Source organism: Pipistrellus hanaki (assembly GCF_964339955.1).
Source record: "Pipistrellus hanaki genome assembly, chromosome: 8".
Taxonomy (NCBI): Eukaryota; Metazoa; Chordata; class Mammalia; order Chiroptera; family Vespertilionidae; genus Pipistrellus; species Pipistrellus hanaki.
This window is the reverse complement of record NC_140510.1, coordinates 8,705,271-8,729,289: the sequence shown is the minus strand read 5'-3', so window position 1 is coordinate 8,729,289 and position 24,019 is coordinate 8,705,271. Positions and strand designations below refer to the sequence as shown.

General features: G+C 44.4%; 1 protein-coding gene across 12 annotated transcripts in view; it reads right to left on the bottom strand.

The window, feature by feature from the left end:
* Positions 1 to 17,188, bottom strand: part of CLASP1 (cytoplasmic linker associated protein 1) — a 221,949-nt gene extending 204,761 nt beyond the window's left edge. For 9 of the 12 annotated variants that reach the window (XR_014795731.1, XM_084892205.1, XM_084892201.1 and 6 more), the window contains exon 1: positions 17,038 to 17,188. The gene's annotated coding sequence lies outside the window, so the exon portion shown is untranslated. The other 3 variants (XM_084892208.1, XM_084892209.1, XM_084892206.1) reach the window with 3 other exon arrangements.
* Between the last annotated feature and the right edge of the window lie 6,831 nt (positions 17,189 to 24,019).

The window sequence follows — 24,019 nt, the reverse complement described above, 5'->3', positions numbered from 1 at the left end:
AACTTCCAAACCAAACTTCCAACTTATGGGCAAAATAAATTATCATAGAATTATTCTTTGTAGCGTTGTTTATAAACCCAGAAGACTACAAAGAACTAAATGTTCCTCATTCAGGGGCTAAGTAAATTATGCTACGCCATACATTGCCAAATTATTCAGCCATATTGTTCGTTGAAAAAAAAAAAAAAAAAAAATGAGGAGCCTTTAAATGCTTACATAAAATGATTTCCAAGATACATTAGGGGGAAAAGGGAAAAAAGGAAAATGCAGGGTAGTCTGTAATAGGCTAACACCTGTACAAAAACAGGGCAGGGGAGGAAAAATAGGTATGTGTACATATATGCGTTTTTTCATACATGTAATTAATAACATTGGAGTCTACAGAAAAGAGAACCTGGTAGTGGTAGATAGGAGGAAAACTTCAATTTTAAGTCATGTGTATGATTATCTGGTCAAAAATAATATTTTACATCTTTAAAAAAATTAATGCATTTAACCAACAATTCTTGTCCTAAGTAGTTTAAACAAGATTAAAAGAATCCTCCTATACAACTACAAGAGACTCAAACTTGCTCATAATAAAAAGGGACATAAGAAAATTCCTAGGTATCCTTTTATTTTTCATTCCTCACCTGAGGACATGTCCAGAGAGAGGGAAGGAGAGAGAATGTGAGAAACATCAATTGGTCAGTTGCCTCCCTACACACGCCGAATAGGGACCAAACCCGAAACTTAAGTATTTGTCCTGACCAGGAAGCAAACAAGCAACCTTTTCCTGTATGGGACGACGCTCCAACTAAGCCACCCAGCCAAGGCCCCTAAATATCTTTAAAAAAAAAAAAAAAATGATTTCTGATTTACCAAGACCTACAGTCCTCTGCTAGTTGTCACTTTCCAACAGCCTTCTCTCAGCAAAAGCAGTGCTTTCCTGGCTCTTGTCTGGGCCATTTCACACAATTAGACCGAGGCATTAATAGGGCCAAGAGTCAGGCTCCTGGTCCCATGGTCACAAGCTAAATGCCTAGCCAACATATAAAGCAAACAGCCTCCAGCATGGCCATACAATGATGGCCATGTGTACCTGTTCAGGGCCTCATATCCTTCAGGACAAAATAGAAAGGGGTAGATCTCTCGCCCACCCCCAGATTAGGAACCCAACCCTCTTCTGACTTCCCAGGATATACTTTAGAATAGCTCTTATTTACATGACAACAATATCCTATCTAATAAAAGAGTAATATGCAAATTGACCATACCTCCGCTACACCCACAGGCCACACCCATCAGCCAATCAGGAGCGCATATGCAAATTAATACAACCAAGATAGCTACAGCTACAGAGCAAGCAGAAGGCTTGGGTTTCCTCAGTAATGGAGGAAGCCAAGCTTTCCACACACCCTGGCCAGCCCAGACCTCCACTCAAGGCTACAAAGTTTCAATTATAGAAGATAAATAAATCCCAACAAAAATGGCTGAGGCCACTGAGCAAGCAGGAGGCTTGGCTCTGCTCAATGCTACAAAGTTTCAATTATATCAGGGCCTCCACTTGGGTTGCTGGAGGGTGTGGCCGGCCTGCGAATGACAACAGGCCCCACACCCAGGCCATCCCAAGCCCAGGAGAATCCCCACCCTGATCCAGGACATCCTTCAGAGCAAACCAGCTGGCCCCCACCCATGCACAAGGCCTCTATCCTATCTACTAAAAGAGTAATATGCAAATTGACCATCACTCCAACACACAAGATTGCTGCCCCCACGTGGACACAGATGGTTGCCACAAGGTGGCCAGCAGGGAAGAACCAGGTCTACAAGGGAGGGCAGTTGGGGGCAATAAAGTCTGCAGGAGAGGGCAGTTAGGGGTGACTAGGCCAGCAGAGGTGGAAAGTTGTGGGCAACTGGGCCTGCAGGCAAGGGCAGTTTGGGAGGAATCCAGGCCTGCAGGGGAGGGCAGTTAGGGGTGACCTGACTTGCAGGGGAGGGCAGTTAGGGGCAAACAGGCTGGCAGGGGAGCAAACAGGTATCAATCAGGCTTGCAGGGGAGTGGTTAAGGGGTGATCAGGCTGGCAGGCAGAAGCGATTAGGGGCAATCAGGAAGGCAGGCAGGGGAGCAGTTGGGAGCCAGCAGTCCTGTATTGTAAGAGGGATGTCTGCCCACCTACCATGGTGGTGGCACCACACCAAAGGAAGGAGAAGGGGAAAGATGGGGAACCACGTGGTATCCTAAGGACCCCACCCATGCACAATTTTCATGCACCGGGCCTTTAATAAGTAGGTAAATAGCAATAGTTTTCTTAAAGGCTCTCTGTGTTTTGGTCCATTTCTCATTAACACTTTACGTGCAGCCTTTCTGCCTCCCATCCACTCCCCACATTCCGCCCCAAGAGGTATACAATCAAATGGTTAGGAAATGTTCCTTACCTTCCAGAACTTGGTCATTCCTTCATGTTTCCAAAAAATCATCACTACACAATTTATCTAAATACTGTTCCTGCCGAAACCGGTTTGGCTCAATGGATAGAGCATCGGCTTGGGGACTGAAAGGTCCCGGGTTCGATTCCGGCCGAGGGCATGTACCTTGGTTGCGGGCACATCCCCAGTAGGGGGTGTACAGGAGGCAGCTGATCGATGACTCTCTCTCATCGATGTTTCCAACTCTCTATCTCTCTCCCTTCCTCTCTGTACAAAATCAATAAAATATATTTTAAAAATAAATAAATAAATAAATAAATACTGTTCCTCTTTGCCCAAACAAGGGTTCCTTTGTAAATTTCTAAGTAATGAAAAGCTTTTCCCAACATGTTCACTTTTAAAACATAGTCACAGGCCACAGGAAATCTACTTAGCATGCCAATTACTACCAATAGATAAATTCAGTCAGCAATAAGCAGAACATTTTCCTTACAAGATTAATAATCAGTATTTTATAGTCTTTCAAGATTTTTAACTCAGGTCCTTCTGTCATTTTCCCAAATGTGAGGATTAATAATATTGTCTAGGTCTTTCTAAATGAAATACTGGATTTGTTCTGACTCTCTGATGTTGTTACGTTGCTTGGAACTAAAAAATAAAATAATAGAATAATTCTTTGTTTTCACCATTAATAATAATGATCTACTAAAGAAAGCAATGGATGAATAAGCAGTATTTCATACAATAAAAGTGTTTATATGACGAAATACTGGGAAATGCCTACTTAGGAGTAAAACCTACTGGAAAGTGAAATACCAGGGCCAAGCTTCAAGCTGAGCCTCCCTGCACTGACATCCGTACCAGAGATTACAAGCGGACTGACTCCCAAGGGCAATCACTTAGGACACATGAGACCCCACTAACCACCAGAGTGCGATGAAGGAAAATCTGACAATACAGATCCAGACAGAAAGTCAGATACTTCTTCAATGGTTAACTTTTGGGATTTCTAGGCAAAAGGAGAATTCCTAATCATTTTTAATTTTAGAAAAATTATATACATTAATTGCACAAACTCAAAATAATGTGTTGGGTTTTTTTGGTTTTTTTAAATAAAATTGGCCCTAGCCAGTTTGGCTCAGTGGATAGAGCATCAGACTGAGGACCAGAGGGTCTCAGTTCGATTCCCGTCAAGGGCACATAAAAAAATATCCATGTATCCTCCTTTAAAGAAAGACAACAGGACAGAGGAAGTGTTCGGTTGAGAAGGATAAGCAGTAAAGTAAAAAAAAAACTCAAAGCAAAATATAAACGCCAGTGAGTGATACAGAAAACAAGTAAGTAAAAAGTTCTATCAGTCTTCAACAAATGGTGTTGCAACAACTGAAATCAACATGGTAAGTTGGATCCCAACCTCACACCATATACAAAAATTAACTCAAAATGGATTCATAACCTAAATATAAGAGCTAAAACTATAAAACTCTAAGAAAACATAGGAATAAATCTTTATGACCCTGGATTTAGCAACAGATTCTTAGATATGATACCAAAAGAGGACGCAACAAAAAACAGACTAATTAATTAGACTTCATCAAAATTAAAAGTTTTTGTTTCTCAAATGACATTACCAGGAAAGTGAAAAGACAACCTACAGAGCAACTGAAAAAAGTATTTGAAAACCATGTATCTGACAAGGGTTTAATATACAGAATATTTAAGAGTTTGTAAAACTCAACAACAAAAAGACACACTATCCAATTTAAAAATGGGCAAAGAACTTGAATAGAGAGTTCTACAAATAAGAATATACAAATGACCCAGCCAGTATTGCTCAATGGTTGAGCATCAACCTATGAACCAAGAGGTCACGGTTCAATTCCTGGTCAGGGCACACACAGGAGGCACCCAATAGATTATTCTATCTCATCATTGATGTTTCTATGTCTCCCTCTCCCATCATCTCTGAAATCAATAAAAATACATATTTTTAAATAGAATATACAAATGACCAATAATACGTGAAAAGATGCTCAACTACTTAGTCATTACGAAAATATAAATCAAAACCACAATGAGATACTACTTCACACTTACTAGGTTGGCTATACATCTTTAAAAAAAAGACAAAAGGAAGAAAGAAAGTAACAAGTATTGGCAAGGATATAAAGAAACTGAAACTACATGTTGCTTCTGGGAGTGTAAAATGATATAGCCACTGGGGAAAAGTTTGGTGGCTTCTCAAAAGCTAAACAATTACCAGTCAACCCAGGTAGTCTACCCCTAGGTATGTACCCAAAAGAATTGAAAACAGACTCAAATACAAATCTGTAAACAAATGTACATCGTAGCATTGTTCATAATAGTAAAAAATTGGAAATAATCCAATACCCATCAATGAATAGATTAACAAAATGTAGTATATCTATACAATGGAATATTATTCAGCAATTAAAAAGGAATAACATTCTGCCCAGATGATGTGGCTCAGTGCTTGAACATCAACCTATGAACCAGGAGGTCACAGGTTCAATCCCTGGTCAGGAACATGCTCAGTTTGCAGGCTAGATCCCCAGTGTGGAGCATGCAGGAGGCAGCCAATCAAAGATTCTCTCTCGGAGCAGCAGCTGCCAGGCTGGGAGCGGCCAGGCCCGGAGCAGCCGGGCCCAGAGCAGCCGGGTCGGGTGCGGCCAGGCACGGAGCAACAGCTGCCAGGCTGGGAGCGGCCAGGCCCGGAGCGGCCGGGCCCGGAGCAGCCGGGCCCATAGCAGCCGGGTTGGGTGTGGCCAGGCCCGGAGCAGCAGCAGCCAAGCCCAGAGCAACCAGGTCAGGAGCGGCAGTGGCCAGACCTGGAGCAGCTGGTTGTGGAACGAACCAGAGCAACAGAGGCCAGGCCCAGAGCAGCCAGGCCCGAAACAGCTTGCTCCTCGCCTGCCCCTGCCGCACGGCTGCCTCTCAGACATGGCTGGAAACTTTTGCGGGAACTTGAGGGTCTGCTGAATCAAGTAATGAAGGCTTAGATCTGGATATGTTGAGTTAGTATAGCGCTGGGGTGTTGATCTGTGAGTGCCTTGTGCAGGGCCTGGATGAGGTTGGTTGACCTATTTGGAAATGTCTTTTGTGTGAAGTGTATCTTTGGGCATGTGGAGGTATTATTGATATGAGAAAATGCTAAGTAACTGATTTACTATCTGAAAAGGGATTTACTATCGGGGAAAGGGAGGGAGGAAGAGACTGAACATAAACTGTGCACCTATGGATGAGGACAATGGGGGAGTGGAAGGGGGCGGAGGGTGGAGTGGGAACCTGGTGGAGGGGGGAAGAAATGAGGAACCTTTGTAATAATATGAATAAAGATTGATTTAAAAAATAATAATAAATAAAATTAAATTTAAAAAAATAAAAAAATAAAAAAAATGATTCTCTCATCATTGATGTTTCTTTCTCTCCCTCTCTCTCTCTCTTCCTCTCTGAAATCAATAAAAATATTTTTTTTTAAAAAATAACATTCTGCCGAAACCGGTTTTGCTCAGTGGATAGAACATCTGCCTGCGGATGGAAGGGTCCCAGGTTCGATTCCGGACAAGGGCATGTACCTTGGTTGCGGGCACATCCCCAGTAGGGGGCGTGCAAGAGGCAATTGATCGATGACTCTCACATCGATGTTTCTAACTCTCTATCTCTCTCCCTTCCTCTCTGTAATAAGTCAATAAAATATATTTTTTAAAAAAGAAATAACATTCTAAAATATGCTACAATATGAATGAACCTTGAAAATATGCTAAGTGGAATTAACCAGTGGCAAAAGGACAAATATTATATAATCCCACTTATATTAAATATCTAGAATCAGCAAATTCAGAGACAGAAAGCAGATTAGAAGTTACCAGTGGCTTAAGGAGGAAATGGGGATTTATTGCTTAACAGTTACATTTCTGTTTGAAGTGATGAAAAAGATTTAGACTGTGGTGATGTACTTAATTCTACTGAATTATATACTTAAATGTGGCTTAGATTGCACATTGTTATATTTTACAATAAAATCTTAAATTAACACATTGTGGGCGGATCATGAGCATTCTAGTGTTTTCATATTACACAGTGTTTTACATAAATGTTAAAGGCAAGCCTTGAAATTAAATACCCACTGCATTTTGAAGTTATTTATTACATGTTCTTACAAGCTATCTTTTTAAAGTATGATACTTTGTAAAACGTTTTTTGTATTAGTTCAATTGAAACTTATCTGGCCACTGGATAAAGCCAGCAATAAAACTACTGTTGCCCAATGTGTTAAAAAAAAAAAAAAAAAAAAAAAAAAAAAAAGAAAGAAAAAAAAAAAGCTTATATAGTGATCTGGACTGCCCAAAGGCAGATTTCAAATCAGGGACTTAAGTCTAAAAGTGCCTGTAGGTACCTGATCTACCGCTTATGGAAACCCTAGTGAGAAACATTCATCTCCATGTTCTTCCCAACAAATATTGGGAGCATTTTCTCCCAAGGCAGCCCAATGATCTTTCATGTGGGAAAGAACAAAAATAAATGAAAAGGAAACTGAAGAGTCTGAGTGCCAAATTCTGCTACTGTGCTGCTGTGTGATAACTTCTCTAAGCCTCAGCTTCCCTTCATCTATACATGTAAAAGCCTAAGCGACCGTTCTACTGTTTGACCAGTGCTGCGTGCTGACCACCAGGGAGCAGGTGCTCAGTGCACAGGCATTGAAATATGGAACAGATTGACGAATCTCAGAGGGAAGGGAGGAGGGGGGAGGGCTGGAAGAGATTAACCAAAGATTTTATATGCATACTAGAGGCCCATGCACCGGTGGGGTCCCTCAGCCTGGCCTGCGGGGATTGGGCCGATACCCGCAGTCTGACATTCCCCAAGGGGTCCCAGATTATGTGAGGGTGCAGGCCAGGCCAAGAGACCCCACCAGTGCACCAGACCTCTAGTTAAAAAATAAAATAGTATCTGCCTTTAAATGTTGCTAGAAGAATTAGCTAAATACTAGAGACCCGGTACTAGGGTGGGGGCCAGCTGGTTTCCCCTGAAGAGTGTCCTGGATCAGGGTGGGGGTTCCCTTGGGGCACAGACCGGCCTGGGCAAGGGGCCTGTGGTGGTTTGCAGACTGGCCCCGCTCTCCAGCAACCCAAGAGGAGGCCTTGGTATCCAGGATTCATTTATCTTCTGTATTTGAAAGTTTGTAGCCTTGAGTGGAGGCCAAGTTAGGCCAGGGTTGCAGAAGCTTGGCTTCCTCCATCACTGTGGCAACTCAAGCCTCCTGCTCTCTCCAGCTCTGTGGCTGCCGCCATTTTTGTTGGGATTTATTTACTGTCCATAATTGAAACTTTGTAGCGGAGGCCAAGGCAGACCAGGGCTGAAGAAGCTTGGCTTCCTCCATTGCTGGGGAAACCCAAGCCTCCTGCTCTTTTGGGACCGCAGCCATCTTGATTGGGTTAATTTGCATACTTGTTCCTGATTGGTTGGTGGGGCAATCAGGCCAACAGGCAGAGGCAGTTAGGGGCGATCAGGCAGGCAGGCAGGTGAGCAGTTAGAGCCAGCATTTCCGGATTGTGAGAGGGATGTATGACTGATGCTTTAAGCCCAATCCCTTGTGGGTATAGTGGACTGATGGTTAATTTGCATATTGCTATTTTATTAGATAGGCTATCTATAGGCCAGCTGGTGCAACTCAGTGGTTGAGCATCGACCTATGAACCAGAAGGTCACAGTTCAATTCCTGGTCAAAGCACATACCTGGATTGAGCTCAGTCTCCAGTAGGGGGTGTGCAGGAGGCAGCTCATCAATAACTGTCTCTCCTCATTGATGTTTCTATCTCTCTCCCTCTCCCTTCCTCTCTGAAATCAATCATTCTCTCTCTCTCTCTCTCTCTCTCTCTCTCTCTGCACACACACACACACACACACACACACACACACACGCACTCGCCTGACCACTCAAGTTTATTTGTATCTCAAATGGGTAACAAAAGTATTCTAGACTTTTGCTGGAGATCAACCACCTATTGCCCTGAGCTTTCTATCAGCCAGTGCAAAGGGGAAAACTGACCAGATGCACGATATCAAATAAATGAGGTACTCAAGAGAAGTACACTGAGTGGCCAGATTATTATGCATTCAGAGATCATAATAACCTGGCCACTCAGTGTATATATACGTGTGTGTGTGTGGGTGTGTGTGTGTGTGTGGGTGTGTGTGTTTAAATGTACCTATAACACTCAGGCTAGTGCCTAGCAAATGCTGGGTGTTCAGTCTACGGTGGCCATTGCTGTTGTAATAGGTCTATGCGCCACCCTAACACTAAACAGCAGAGGACTTGTGAGAACTTCAATAAAACAGCAGCCACCAGCCTCAGGAGAAGACTTCAGAGAAGGAGCTGTTTTCATACAGTTCAGCTACTCTTGGGAAGACTGGCTCATTGTTCCTAGAATGAACCAGCCACTCCACATTAGGAAGGGCACCACTCTGCCATTCATTCCTATACAACAGGCCTCTGTTAGCGCGTCTGAGCAACCCTTCATACAGTCTGCCTCTACTCACAAGACACTGAAGAACCTGAGCAAAAATTAGCTAGAAGGTAGGTCTGAGGCAGCACTCAAGTTCTAATGACCTCAGAATCACCTGGGAAACTTAAAAAAGCGCTTGCCTCACCTCCACCACCAGACATTCTGATTACTAAATACAGGATAGGGGTAAAGTAAGTTTATAGTTGTTCATATGGAAAATAATACAATCCTAATATATAAAAAGCCAGGGGCCATCATGACTAAAACAACTGGATGGATGACTGAACACTGAACCATCAAGCTGGCAGGGGGGTTAGTGAGGGACGACCAAATGACTGAACAACAGGCTGCATGGGACGACCAGGCCCTCAGGGAGGCAGTTGGGGGCAACCAAGTCAGTGGGGGTAGGGGGCATTTGGGGCGACCAGGCCAGTGGGGTGGGAAGTGGCAGATGGGGGTGACCAGGCTGGTGGGAGGGCAGTTAGGGGTGATCAGGCAGGCAGGCAGGTGAGCAATTAGTCAGCGGTCCCAGATTGTGAGAGGGATGTATGACTGCTGGTTTAGGCCCAATCTGCAGTCAGACACCCCCCCTCCCAGGGGTCCCAGATTGGAGAGGGTGCAGGTTGACCTCAGGGGACACCCTCTTCCCGAACCTCCACACACACACACAAATTTCATGCACTAGGCCTCTAGTGATTAATAATTAATACAAAAAGAGTGTTTCACGTACTCACAACTGTAAACCTACTTTTGCACCACCCTGTATTTCAGGTAGGGCCTTGAGCATAATTGTTTAAAGAAACACTTGAAGGTAGGCCACAAAAACGTTAGATTACATTCTGATACTGACAAATACACAGTCTGCCACCCAAAGCAAAAGGTGCATTTCCTCCATACCTACCTAGCTGGACAGGAATGGAATGCAAGACAGAGAGAACACCCGCACAGAATATCCAATAAAAACCGCATATAGTGGGTTCATATAAAAGTCTGTCATTATTGCCGAAACCGGTTTGGCTCAGTGGTAGAGCATCAGTCTGCGGACTGAAAGGTCCCGGGTTCGATTCCGGTCAAGGGCATGTGCCTTGGTTGCGGGCACATCCCCAGTGGGGGGTGTGCAGGAGGCAGCTGGTCGATATTACTCTCTCATTGACGTTTCTATCTCTCTCTCTCTCTCCCTTCCTCTATAAAAAATCAATAATATATATATTTTTTTAAAAGTCTGTCATTATTGCTTATTCTTTTTAAAAATAAATACATGATAAGACATGAAAAATAAAAATGACGTACATTCTACACTCTTCACAGTAACAAAAAATATACTTAAATTATATTACCAGAAGTTGGTAAAAATTTTGTGAAACTGGTATGTCTTTAGATAGCTAGGAAAATTCTTAACTGGTACAACTTTTGAGTCAGGCAATGTGCATAAAAGTCACTCAATAATCTCACTTTGAATTTATCCTAAAAGAAACAAACTATATTCAAAAAATAGTCACTGTTGTAGTATATGTAATACAAAAAAATAAAAGATACTTGCATATCAAGGATCCCAGTTTACCAAAATATGCCATATCAATTTAAATATGACAAGACTATTAAGCATTAAAATGATGCATACTGTGTCATTACACAGAAACTATTCCTGAAACATGCAACACCTAAAATTACTTTCTACTAAGTATGGACAGGTGGACAGCCTCAAAGGGTGCTACACTAACAAATAATAGCTGTGTTAGAATGGTTTCATGTGGGTTTTCTTCCTCTGGTCTCTGCACTTTCCGTATTATTGTAATAAGACTATAAATAAATTATACTGACCCTGCTTGGCAAGTTAAATGAACAACAGTTACAGAAGCAGGTTGAAAGTACATTCATTGTCCTCAGCTATCCTGAATTAAGATAACCTCACCAAAATGTGCCAGCCCAGTTCTAGATTTTTTTTTCCACAATAAGATAAATCTTAACAGATATGTGTAACTACTAAACCTTGAATGGAGATTTTTTTAAAAGCAAGTATAAACAAACTAAAACATAGGAGAGAGATCTGGTTTGGCAGACTGATGCTCTACCACTGAGCCATGGCAAAAGATCAGAAGACTTCATCAACTATAACTTTAATATAAGCCAACAAAATTATGTAGCAAAGAGACTGCACAGGAGAACATTAAGCTGAGAAACAGAAGGCCCAGTTCTCCTCTGGCTCCATCACGTACTGGGATTTACCTGGCAGGTCTTGGTTTCTCATCTGTAAAATGACAGAATATCTCCCCTACCTACGTCCCAGGACTTGTAAGGAAGCAAATAACATCATGAATGTAAGTTATTTGAAAAAACCTTTTACCATCAAATCTGTCCATTATTAGGAAGATATTCATATATACGTAGCTACAGAAAAGGGCATCAGTGTTTAGAAGAATAAGTTCCAAACTGGTAATATGTGTATAATGCTTCCCAAGGGGCCTGGGACCTAGGGCCATGTATTTCACTTTATCTGCTCTGTTTGAATCTTTTAGGAAAACCTATTCACTATTACCTGGCAAGTTTTTAAACTTGTAAAAGCCAATGCAATCACTGACAACATTAATATAGAGTGCAGGATTCTCAAATCTGGGGGATTTTAAGAAGCACCTGGGGAGTGTTAAAACTGTGGCTGCCCAGGCTCCATTCAGACTTTCTGACCAAATCTCTAGGTGGACAGGAATCTATAATAAAAGCGTAATATGCAGCCGAAGCCAGTTTGATTCAGTGGATGGAGCCTCGGCCTGCGGACTGAAGGGTCCCGGGTTTGGTTCCGGTCAAGGGCAAGTACCTTGGTTGCGGGCACGTCCACAGTAGGGGGGTACAGGAGGCAGCTGATTGATGATTCTCTCTCATAGATGTTTCTAACTCTCTATCCCTCTCTCTTCCTCTCTGTGGAAAACCAATAAAATATATTTTTTTTTAAAAAGCATACTATGCAAACTGACTAAACCGCCAAACAGCTGAAGACTGTCACGACCTTCCAGACAAAGCCGGGGCTGCAAGGGGGCGGCTGTGAGCGCCAAGGCAGCGGGGCTGTGAGGGCCTACTCTTGCACAAATTTTGTGCATTGGGCCTCTAGTAAATAAATAAGGTCTGGCTGTTTATTTTTTTTTATTATTAAATTATTGTCTTTGTACATATACCATTGCCCCCCTCCCCCCCCCGCCATTTATTTTTTAACAAGCTCCCCACTGAGTCTGGTGACTTGATTACTGCTACTACTACTACATTATTATTAATATTAACTCTATGTGTTGTATATTAATTAATCCATTCATTGTATGCTAGCCACTATTCTCAGCACCCTACATATATTATCTCATTTAATCCTTTCAACAACCCTGTAAATAAGCACAACTATTACTACCGTCCTCCTTTCATCCTCATTCTATAGATAAACATTAACAAAACAGAGATGATTTACTAGCTCATGGCATAATGTCACGAGCTAATATAGTGGCAGAGCCAAATGCACAATGAAGTTGGAAATCGTTGATACAGTTTCCTAACCTAAGACAACAGTTATAGATGCTGCTCAAGTCACATCAAACTTTTTTTTTTTAATATATTTTATTGACTTTTTACAGAGAGGAAGGGAGAGAGATAGAGAGCTAGAAATGTCGATGAGAGAGAAACATCGACCAGTTGCCTCTTGCACACCCCCTACCGGGGATGTGCCCTCAACCAAGGTACATGCCCTTGACCGGAATCGAACACGGGACCTTTCAGCCTGCAGAACGACGCTCTACCACTGAGCCAAACGGTTTCGGCCACAAACGGTTTTATTTTAACCACATATAAAGGATACTACTTTGTTTCCCCGAAAATAAGACATCCTCCAAAAATAAGACCTAGCGCAACTTTGGGAGAAAAAATTAACATAAGACACTGTCTTATTTTCGGGGAAACGGTAACAAAACCAGAGTTGTCTAGAGAAAGCATGCTGAAGTCATTAAACCAGGAAGGATTTACACACTTCCAGTATAACCAGCATCAATTCATACCATTTCATCTGTAAGCCCCTAAACTGTGAGCCCCTGAAGAGTGAGGACCATGTATGTCTTCAACTGTACCCTCATGGTACCTGGTGCCTCACTAAAGAAAGGCAATAAAGAGGAATTCATCAACAAATTTAGGAAAGGCCTGATGACTGTCCTAGGAAATGAGAAGGCACATGCCGAAGATCAGACTGCAGTAAGCAGAAAGGAGGATATTCACCGGGGGGTTGCCCTCTAAGAACTTTTTCAAGGCTCAAATTCTATTATTCTAAGTTATGATATGTTGATTTATTCTTCCAAACATTCTACAGTTACACAAGTCCCAAGAGTAAACAACAGAGGATACCACAAAGTGTTCTACAAACTCGCAGGCCCTCAAGGATCTAGACAAGAGTAAATGCACAAGAGTGACCTTCCCAGGAGAAAGGTAATGAATACATCCAATAGGAAACAGCAAGGAGTAGAGACTTCCAGGCTGGAGATAGGAAGAAAGTCAACAAAATGTAGAGAAAGACAAGCCGCCATTTGAACTAGGTCTTTAGGGAACCATGAGGAGACGCAGACTGGGACTGCCCTCGGATCTGAGGACTGCCACAGAGTGTGGGGAGGAAAGCAATCCATTTGGCAGTAATGTCTGAGCATGAAGGAGAGGAGAACCAAGATGGTGGCCTGTACTTGCTGCCTCCCGCAGCCATATCAAAATTACAACTAAAATACAAAACAGCTATCATCCAGAACCACGAGTAAGCTGGCTGACCGGAAGTACTACAACTAGAGAGGTTTGACAATTTCATAATAAAATTGACCAAAAATTACTACATGGACCCTGGAATCTTTTATCAGTTTTTGATTTATATTCTGACCAATGCAATGCCAAGAGAGAATGAACAGGGAAATAATAATTAAGCATGGTGTAAAAATATAGAGCCCTTTTAAAAACAATGAACAGCACAAATTTGTATCAGAGTGGCAAGGAGTAAACTTTTAGTTATCAAAGATAAAAATAAAAAAGAAGAAGAAGAAGAAGAAGAAGAAGAAGAGGAAGAAGGAAGAAGGAAGAAGGAAGAAGGAAGAAGGAAGAAGGAAGAAGGAAGAAGGAAGAAGAAGAAGAAGAAGAAGAAGAAGAAGAAGAAGAAGAAGAGTAGCCCTGGGTGGTAAAACAATCACTAAATTCTGGTGCTAAAACGATCAGTCCGTTAGAGATCATTTAGTCACACACATACATTTTTTATCCTGATTGCACTGGGTAAAAAAAACATTAGATGAATTTCTTAAATTACAGTTTAAAAACCAAAAACTATTTCATCAATGATTTCTTCTTTAAAAAAAAAAAAAAAAAAAAGTTTTATTGATTTCAGAGAGAGAGAGAGAGAGAGAGAGAGAGAGAGAGAGCGCGCGCGAGCGAGAGAGAGAGAGAGAGAGAGAGAGAGAGAGAGAGAGAGAAACATCAATGATGAGAAAGAATCATTGATCAGCTGCCTCCTGCACAACCCCAACTAGGAATGGAGCCAGAAACCCAGTCGACACTCAGCCACTGAACCACACTGGCTGGGCAATGATTTCTTCTAATATAGCTTTTTGTTTAAGACTAATGATCTGCCGAAACCGGTTTGGCTCAGTGGTAGAGCGTCGGTCTGCGGACTGAAAGGTCCCAGGTTCGATTCCGGTCAAGGGCATGTACCTTGGTTGCGGGCACATCCCCGGTAGGGGGTGTGCAAGAGGCAGCTGGTCAATGTTTCTCTCTCATCGATGTTTCTAGCTCTCTATCCCTCTCCTCCTCTCTATAAAAAAGACTAATGATCCTTCTCTTATTTTCTAGTAAATCTTTTAGATGATTGTTTTTAAACATTTGTTATTTTTTGCTATTGTCTACTTTTTCCACTATTCAATATGACAATTTAATAATGCATTTATTAAAATAAACTGAGTTCTAGTAACTCAGTCCTAAGTGTAATATTTATAATCCCTTAGTTATAATATTTGCTAATAGTACTACAAAACAAAAGGTATTATGGAATAATCTAAAAACTATGACTTTAAGTAGAAGACTGTTAATACTATATAGAGTCTCAAAGACAAATTTAAGTGTCTGATCCAATAAACTACCTCACCCAACTTATAAATCATGAGACTGAAGCATTTAAAGAAATAGAATTAACAAAAGACTGAAGCAAATTATCTCAATCCAAAACCAGTAAACAAAATATAACACATTTGAACAATAAGCTTAATGTTCTTCTGGCCAATCATTCTCAACATCCCTGTCAGACTATTTTAAGGATCTGAAATCTTGCTCTATAAAAAGCAAGCTCCCACCATCTGAACTGCCCGAGGTTCTCCCAGAGGCGCACGCCAAGTCTTACATTTCTGCTTCCTATTAGTACAAAAAAATGCTTATCCCTTTCACACGGAGTTGAGTCTGTGGCCAAAATCCTGACACACGAGGAGATCTGGGTTTTCGGTTCTAACACTAAAATGTCAGTTTAGCAAAAGGCCTTTTCTTTATTTGCCACTTAGATTATATGGTGATCCAGTTTTTGACACCTCCACCACCAACGGTCTCTTCAAAGGATTTCTGACTTAGTTAAGAAAATGTAAAGCTATGGCTGAAAACGCAATAAAAAGTGAAACTTTAAAAGTCTAAAACGGTGCTATAGGTTAGCTAACAAACTATGAATTACAGAAAGGAAGGTCTGAGTGACAATCGCTAAAAAGAAAAAGTTACCTAAGTTTACAAAGATGAAGACGCAAACAGCACACCAAAACTTAAATCTTTCTTAGCAAAGAGAAGGTAAATAACATGGAGTGACACTGGGACATGGTGGTGTTATTTTCGTTATTTACATGTCTGCATGCATCAATGTTGCTCTTCTCCCACTCCCTGGATGAGCAAAAGGAGCCCACTGCCCTGGAGTCTTCATAGCAAGTGCTCAGTGTAACAGTCACAGAGGCAACTTTTAAAGCCGGAATTTGTACCAGACTGGGGCACCCGCATTCGGTGTAAGGCACATGGCAGCATGCAACTATGTCTCCCTCCTGACGCTTCTGCATCGCTGCCTTCCCGAGGACCGGCGAGGCCGCAGCTCTCGCTGCCACATCTACCTCCCAAGTATCGCGTTTACGGGGCCACAGGGCCCGCGGTCGGTCACTATGGAATGAACGAGCCGAACCCCAAGACGGAGACACTGGTCCAGACGCAACAAAACATGCTTTCAAGGCTCCGCCTAACTTTTCTTTTAATTTTAAAAACAAACATAATTGTTTTTAAAACATTACGTAATAAGTTAGAAGCTAGAAAACCCCAGACCCCACGGAGCGGCTCAGAACATGGAAAGCCAAATTCGATGAGCTCCATTGTACCGGCCCGGCTGAGGTGCAGGATCACACTCTCATCGCCAGCGCCTCTGCCGATTCCAAAGCACAACAAAGGCGAGCAAAGGCGGCGCACGGGCTCCGCTCCGCACCGGTCCGCTCTCCCGGCCGGGAGCGCCCTGCGGCCCGGGACCGCGGGGACCCCGCCGCCCGCGCCCCGCGCCCGCGCCCCGCCGCGCCGCCAGCTCAGCTTTTGTCTGGCCGGGCCGGGACCCGCCGCCTCCCGCACCCTTCCCTCCCTCCACACCCATCACTCGCCGGCAGGCTGTCGGGGGTTTCTCCCCCTCGCCCCCTCCCCTTGCGATTCCGGGGTCTCTCCAAACGCGAAAGGGGGTTCGCCGGCTTCTCCCTCGGCCGGGCTGGGCTGGCCAGGGGTGGGGTCCGGGACAGAAGAGAAAGGGGCACACAAAGCGAGCTGACCTCACAGCCGGCCCCCTCCCCCAGCCTCTGCAAAGCAGCCTGGGACCGGCGATCCACGGCTGGAAAAACAACCCTCCCATCCCGCTCCACGCCGGCTCCCACCTAGGGCCGCCCCATCCCCCCAGAGCGCGCCCGGGAGCCGATGACGGGGCTGGACATCGCCCCCGCCCCGTCCCGGCGCCTCCGCCGCGGGAGGCCGGGGGCCTGGGGCGGCCGGGGTCTCAGTCTCCGCGCCCTCACCGCAGACTTGCAGCCGTTTTATTCGCTCGAGTGGCCGCTTGCCTTACCAGATCGCCGCCGCCTTCTCCTCCACCCTAATGAGGTTAAGTGCTTGGTGCGGGGATTAAAAAAAAAAAAAAAAAAAAAAAAAAAGTGCCGAGAGCGCCTGCGCGCCGCGCTCTCCCTTTTTCTCCTTACCGCCACCGGCCCAGCTGGACCATAGAGACTAAGCCGAGGCCAGAGCGGCGGCTGCCTCTCTATGGTCGCGCCCCGCGCAGGCGCAGGCCTGGCCGTGCCGGACGTGAGGAGCTGGAATGCCGCGAGCTTGCGCCCCTCGGAGCGCTTCGGTTGACCCTGACGGGGACCCGTAGGGTGAAGGTTCTCTGAGAAGTTGTGTGGTCCGGGTGCAGGTGGCGCTAGACTAGGAGGGTTGGTCTAAGCGGCCAGGCGGCAACGCAGCAGAGAGCAGGCCGAGTGGCGGGCGGGGCCCGGGAAGGAGGAGCCTCCTCCGGCGGCGTCCAGTCCTGCAGGAGCCGGCTTCCCACCTCTGGGCGACGCGTCCCGCCCGCCGCGGGATGAGGGGATCGCGGGATGAGGAGATCGCGCCCTGCGGCTTTCCGTACCGCGTCCCTCTCCTTCCTTTCCGGAGTGGGCGGCGACCCTGGCGCCGGAAGCACAGCTTTTTAGCGGTTCTTTGACCTTGTTGGAGCGGAGCCTGTTGTGGGGGAGCCTCGAAGACCTTTGGTTCGAGTGTGTCCTCCACGGTGCCCTGCCCGCCCTCCGTCCCGCCGGTGGTTCTCCGGGGAAGTGCTGCGGAGGCCGGGAAGGCCGCGGGTTGGGAGGCTGCACTTAGGGCTTGGCCGCGCGGGACCTGCGCTCGCCGGTAGCTTGGCTTTGTAAGCTTTTTGTGGATACACACCGCCTCGTGGGAATCGCCAGCTCCACCGCCAGCTCCACCGCCAGCTCATCGCGGAGCCCAGCGCATGGGATGCTCACTGGTGGCTCCTGTGTGCCACACCCCGTGTTGGGGAAAGTGTCTGCTTTGGGGAGAGGGCGAGGGAGAACTGCAGGGGAATGCCTCGATATTCCCGCGTAAATGTAGGGCTGAAGAGACAGCTAAGCCAGTAAAATCCAGTGCAGGCCCCTCTGTGGTGCAGAAGAGCGGTCCATAGAAATAGGGATGACATGGGGAATTTGATTCCTGAAATCTAGAAGAGGTAACACCTTTAGGGCGAAAGCACAAGCAACCTTTTGAAAATGGAGAGTTGATGAAAGCATTCCAGAGAAGAAACCATGCGGCAAAGGCCCAGGCAGTGGGTGTTAATACTGGGGGTAAATGAAGAGAGCCGACTGAAAGGCAAAATGCACATGTGACAAGTGGAAAGTAAGGTTTGATGAATGAAATGGGGGATTTAAATCTTTCAAAGTGTAAATAAACAGCATAAAATTTACTGTTAGCCATTTTTAAGTGTACAGTAAAGGACACAATATTATACAACATCCCCTTAACTCTTGCTTATAAAGTGAATTCTGTACTTAGTCCTCTTTCCCTCAGCTCCTGGCGACCACTATCCTACTTTCTCTCTATAAATTTGACTACTCATGTGCCTCATGTAAGTGGAATACTACGAACATTTTTTTGTGTGTCTGTGACTGGCTTATTTCACCTAACATAACATCTTTAGTGTTCACTCATGTTGTAGCATGTGTCAGAATTTCCTTACTTCTTAAGATTGAATGATATTCCATTGTTTACACTTGGGTTACTTGCACCTTTTAGCTATCCTATCCAATAAAAGATTAATATGTAAATTAACCATCTCTCTGCCAGGCCCACAAACCAATCAGAGTGGGTATGCAAATTAGCACCAACCAAGATGGCTACAGCCACAGAGAGCAGGAGGGAGCTTTGGGTTTCCCCGGCAATGGAGGAAACGAAGCTTTCCATACACCCTGGCAAGCCCAGGTCTCCACTCAAGGGTACAAAGTTTCAATTATAGAAGATAAATCCCAAGAAAAATGGCGGCAGCCACAGAGCTGGAAAGAGTAGGCTAGGGTTTCCCCTGTTGATGGAGGAAGCCAAGCTTTCCACCTGCCCTGGTCTGCCTAGGCCTCCACTCCAGACTACAAAGTTTCAATTATAGAAGGTGAATAAACCCCAATAGAAATAGATGCTGCCGCCGAAACCGGTTTGGCTCAATGGATAGCGTGTCAACCTGCAGACTGAAGGGTCCCAGGTTCGATTCTGGTCAAGGGCATGTAACGTGGTTGCGGGCACATCCCCAGTAGGGGGTGTACAAGAGGCAGCTGATCGATGATTCTCTCTCATCGATGTTTCTAACTATCCCTCTCTTCCTCTCTGTAAAAAATCAATAAAATATAGTTTAAAAAATAAATAAATAAATAGATGCTGCCACTGAGCAAACAGAAGGCTTTGCTACAGGCTACAAAGTTTCAATTATAAAAGATAAATAAACCCCATATACCAGGGCGTCAGCTTGGGTTGCCAGGGGGCATGACCAGTCTGCAAACCACTACAGACCCCACACCCAGGCCACCCCACACCCCAGCAGGACCCCCACCCTGATCCAGGACACCCTTCAGGGCAAACCAGCTGGCTCCCCACCAGAGCACCAGCTCTCTATCTTACCAATTAAAAGAGTAATATGCAGATTGACCAGCACTCCAACACAAGATCAAGATAGCTGCCCCCCTGTGGAATAAAATGGTCACCACAAGATGGCCAATAGGGGAGGGCAGTTAGGGGTGACCAGGCTGGCAGAGGTGGGAAGTTGGGGGCAAACAGGCTGGCAGGGAACAGACATGAATCAGGCTGTCAGGGCAGTGGTTAGGGGGTGATCAGGCTGGCAGGCAGAAATGGTTAGGCGCAATCAGGAAGGCAGGCAGGCAAGCAGTTGGGAGCCAGCAGTCCTGGATTGTGAGAGGGAAGTCGGACTGCCCTAAATGGGCAGTGGGACATCCCTCGAAGGGTCCCAGATTGGAGTGGGTGCAGGCTGGGCTGAGGGACACCATCCCTTGTGCACGAATTTTGTGCACCAGGCCTCTAGTCTACACTAATAAAAGAAATGTGCAAATTGACCATACTGTCTCACCGCCCACTGGCCAATCATGAGTATGGATATTAACCCAACAAAGATGGCAGGTTAGTTTGCATAAGCGGGGGGTTGGGGGAGACACAGGCGTTCTGCATCACCCCAGTAGCTCTAGGCCTCTGGGCAGCATAGGAAGGCGGAAAGGCGACCCCAGGCCGGAGCGAAGGCGGTGGTGGCAGCCAGGGGAAGGAAGGCCCATTCTTTTTTTTCTTTTTCTTTTGATATATTTCATTGGTTTTTTACAGAGAGGAAGGGAGAGGGACAGAGAGTTAGAAACATCAAACAGCTGCTTCCTGCACGCCCCCCACTGGGGATGTGCCCACAACCAAGGTACATGCCCTTAACCAGAATTGAACCCGGAACCCTTCAGTCCACAGGCCGATGCTCTATCCACTGAGCCAACCCAGTTTAGGCAGGAAAGCCCATTCTTGCACGAATCTTCGTGCATTGGACCTCTGGTTGTGAATAATGCTACTATGAACATGGCAGCGCATAACTCTTTGCTCTCAATAGGATGGAGAAAATTTTGAAACCAAGGGGAGAAATCTATACAGTTTCAGGTTCTTCACTTGGGATAATAACAAAGTGAAAAAACTGTTTTAGAAAGTGACTTTTGACAGTGGGAGCTTAATACATATTCCCTTTATATAAAGCATTTATGGAGGATTTAAGGTATGCCATACAGTGACTACTATTTTAGATAAATTATTGATATATCATTAAACATCAAGATAAACATGAGCCAATTGTTATTTACCACACTTTGTAGGTAGGAAAATTGAGTTATGGGGTTACAGATGGGCTGAGCGGAGGCTAACCGACCACATGCCCACAAGTAATTATGAAACAAAACTCCCATGGGAGCCCAGCTCCACTGACTAGTCGCTAGTTTGGATAAGAATATTGAAAGAAAGTATTCACGTGTCAAGAGTGAATGTTCTATGCCGAAACCTGTTTGGCTCAGCGGTAGAGCGATGGTCTGCGGACTGAAAGGTCCCAGGTTCTATTCCGGTCAAGGGCATGTACGTTGGTTGCGGGCACATCCCCGGTAGGGGGTGTGCAAGAGGCAGCTGGTCATTGTTTTTCTTTCATTGACGGTTCTAGCTCTCTATCTCTCTCCCTTTCTCTCTGTAAAAAATCAATAAAATACATTAAAAAAAAAAAAAAAGAGTGAATGTTCTGCCCTAACCAGTTTGACTCAGTGGATAGAGCATCGGCCTGTGGACTGAAAGATCCCAGGTCCGATCCTGGTCAAGTGCATATACCTTGGTTGGTGGCACATTCCCGGTAGGAGGTGTGCAGGAGGCAGCTGATCAATGTTTCTCATTCATGTTTCTAATTCTCTATCCCTCTCTTTTCCTCTCAATAAAATGTATTTTTTTAAAAAGACACCAGGCCGTAACTGGTTTGGCTCAGTGGATAGAGCACTGGCCTGTGGACTGAAAGATCCCAGGTCCGATCCTGGTCAAGTGCATGTACCTTGATTGTGGGCACATCCCCAGTAGGGAGTACGCAGGAGGCAGCTGATCAGTATTTCTCTCTCATCAATGTTCCTAATTCTATGCCTCTCCCTTTTTCTCTGTAAAAAATCAATTTAAAAATATATTTAAAAAAATAAAGACTCCACTTTCTAGTTAACACTTCATCTTTAATTTTACATTCTCAAAAATCCTGAGAGATTATTTAAAGCAATAATTTCCTTTTGGCAGGTGAGGAAATTGAGGGCCAGAAAGGGAAATTATTTATCTAATATATGGCTGACTGGTACCAAGACTGCACTGAAGGCTGAATGTCTAGAGTTCCCTCTCTGTGCTTTGGCTCCCTTACAAAGATAGGTACCAGTGGACAATGTTTCTGTTCAGTCAGTCTCCTCTTTCTCAGGAGTACATGAAAACTCCCATGAAGCTAGTGCTATTTAAACTGTGCACTATGAACAGCATTCATACACTAAAAAAGATTGTGTGCCAAACACCAAGGCAGGAAAAAAATCTCTGTTCTTATAAGAATTAGAAAAATAATAAAATATATCGGATAGGGTAAGTATTGTGGGGAAAATGAAGCACTAAGGCACTAAAGGAGAACTCTGAGGAAAGATTTGTGTTTCCTCAAGAAGGTAGATATAGCCAAAACTGGTTTGGCTCAGAGGATAGAGCGTCGGCCTTCAGACTGAGAGGTCCCGGGTTCGATTCAGGTCAAGGGCATGTACCTTGGTTGCGGGCGCATCCCCAGTAGGGGGTGTGCAAGAGGCAGCTGATCAATGACTCTCTTTCATCGATATTTCTAACTCTATCTCTCTTCCTCTCTGTAAAAAATAAATAAAATATATATTTTTTTTTAAAAAAAAGAAGGTAGATATATGAATCAGATTAAGAATAAAGGTGCTGCAAGAGGGGAGGGAGGCTCACTGAGAAGAAAACTTAGCAAAGGGAGCGAGGGAACAAGAAATATTCTCTAGTAGGGAGAAGAGCATTGAAAAGTGCACAAATTATTGGGGCAGGAGGGTGTCTTCTACATTCTAAAAACGAAAAGAGGCCAGGGTGACAGAAGCAGAGCATGAGAGAGGAAAAGGAGGAAATGAGGGCATAGGTAACAAGATGCCAAGTTGTATAGGGACTATGGCATTGTGATAGGAAGCCTTTTAAAGAAATCACTTTAAAAAAAAATAAAAGAATCGCTGAAACCTGTTTGGCTCAGTGGATAGAGCGTTGGCCTGTGGACTGAAAGTCCCAGGTTTGATTCCGGTCAAGGGCATGTACCTTGGTTGCAGGCACATCCCTAATAGGGGTGTGCAGGAGGCAGCTGATTGATATTTCTCTCTCATCGATGTTTCTCTCTATCCCTCTTCCTTCCTCTCTGAAAAAAAAAAAAAATCAATAAAATATATTTAAAAAAATAAAAATAAATAAAAGAATCACTTTAGGCCCTAGCTGATTTTGCTCAGTGGATAGAGCACAGGCCTGAGAACTGAAGGGTCCCAGGTTCGATTCCTGTCAAGGGTTTGATTCCCAGTAGGGGGCGTGCAGGAGGCAGCCAATCAGTTGTTCTCTCTCATTGATGTTTCCCTCTTCCTCTCTAAAAGCAATAAAAATAAAGGAATCACTTTAGCTTTTATTTGAGAATAGATTGTAGGGGATCAGGGGTGGGGACAGGAGGCTGCTATAGTCCAAGTGAGAAACTAGTAGGTGGCTTGGGCAAAGTGCATTGGAGGGGTGAGATGTCTGGATATATCCAAATAAAATGGTATGCAAGGTTTGATTGGTTAATTAATTCATGTAGGGTGTGAGAAAAAGAGTTGGATGCCAAGATTTTGGCCTGAGCCACTTGAAGAACGGAGTTGCCATTTACTAAAATGGGAAAGAATGGGAATAGATTAATTTTGGAGATGTCAATTTTGAAATGCCTATTAACGCAGAAATATCAAGAAGGTAGATATATGAATCGAATTAAGAATAAAGGTGCAAGCTGAATCTATAAATCTGGGAAACATAAAAGTTATCTGAGGATCCTTGGGGCACCCCAGCATTTCAGGGATTAAGATGGTAATGAAACCAAAGGAGACAGAGCAGCCACTGAAATAGGAGGCAGCCATGAAAGGAAATCAGGAAGAGCAACCAAGTCAGTTTCCAAGAGGCTGTAATTGCCCTTTGGCTATCACATTGGAGTGGTGAGGAGGAAAGCCTGGTGGGAGTGGCTTTGAAAAGAATGGTGGAAACAGAACTAGAGAGAGGGAAGATAGGTAATTTGGAGGAGGAATTTAGTTTTAAGAGTAGGGGAGCAATAAAGTGGGGTGATGCTTTGTGGGAGCACTGGTCCTTGTACACCGGGTATTAGAAGATGTGAGAAGCCGTAGGTCTATAGGAGGAACTTTATTGTAGATCAAGTAACCATCGCTAACAATTAGCCGTCAGACAAAACAGTTCTTCAAAGTAGCTCCATA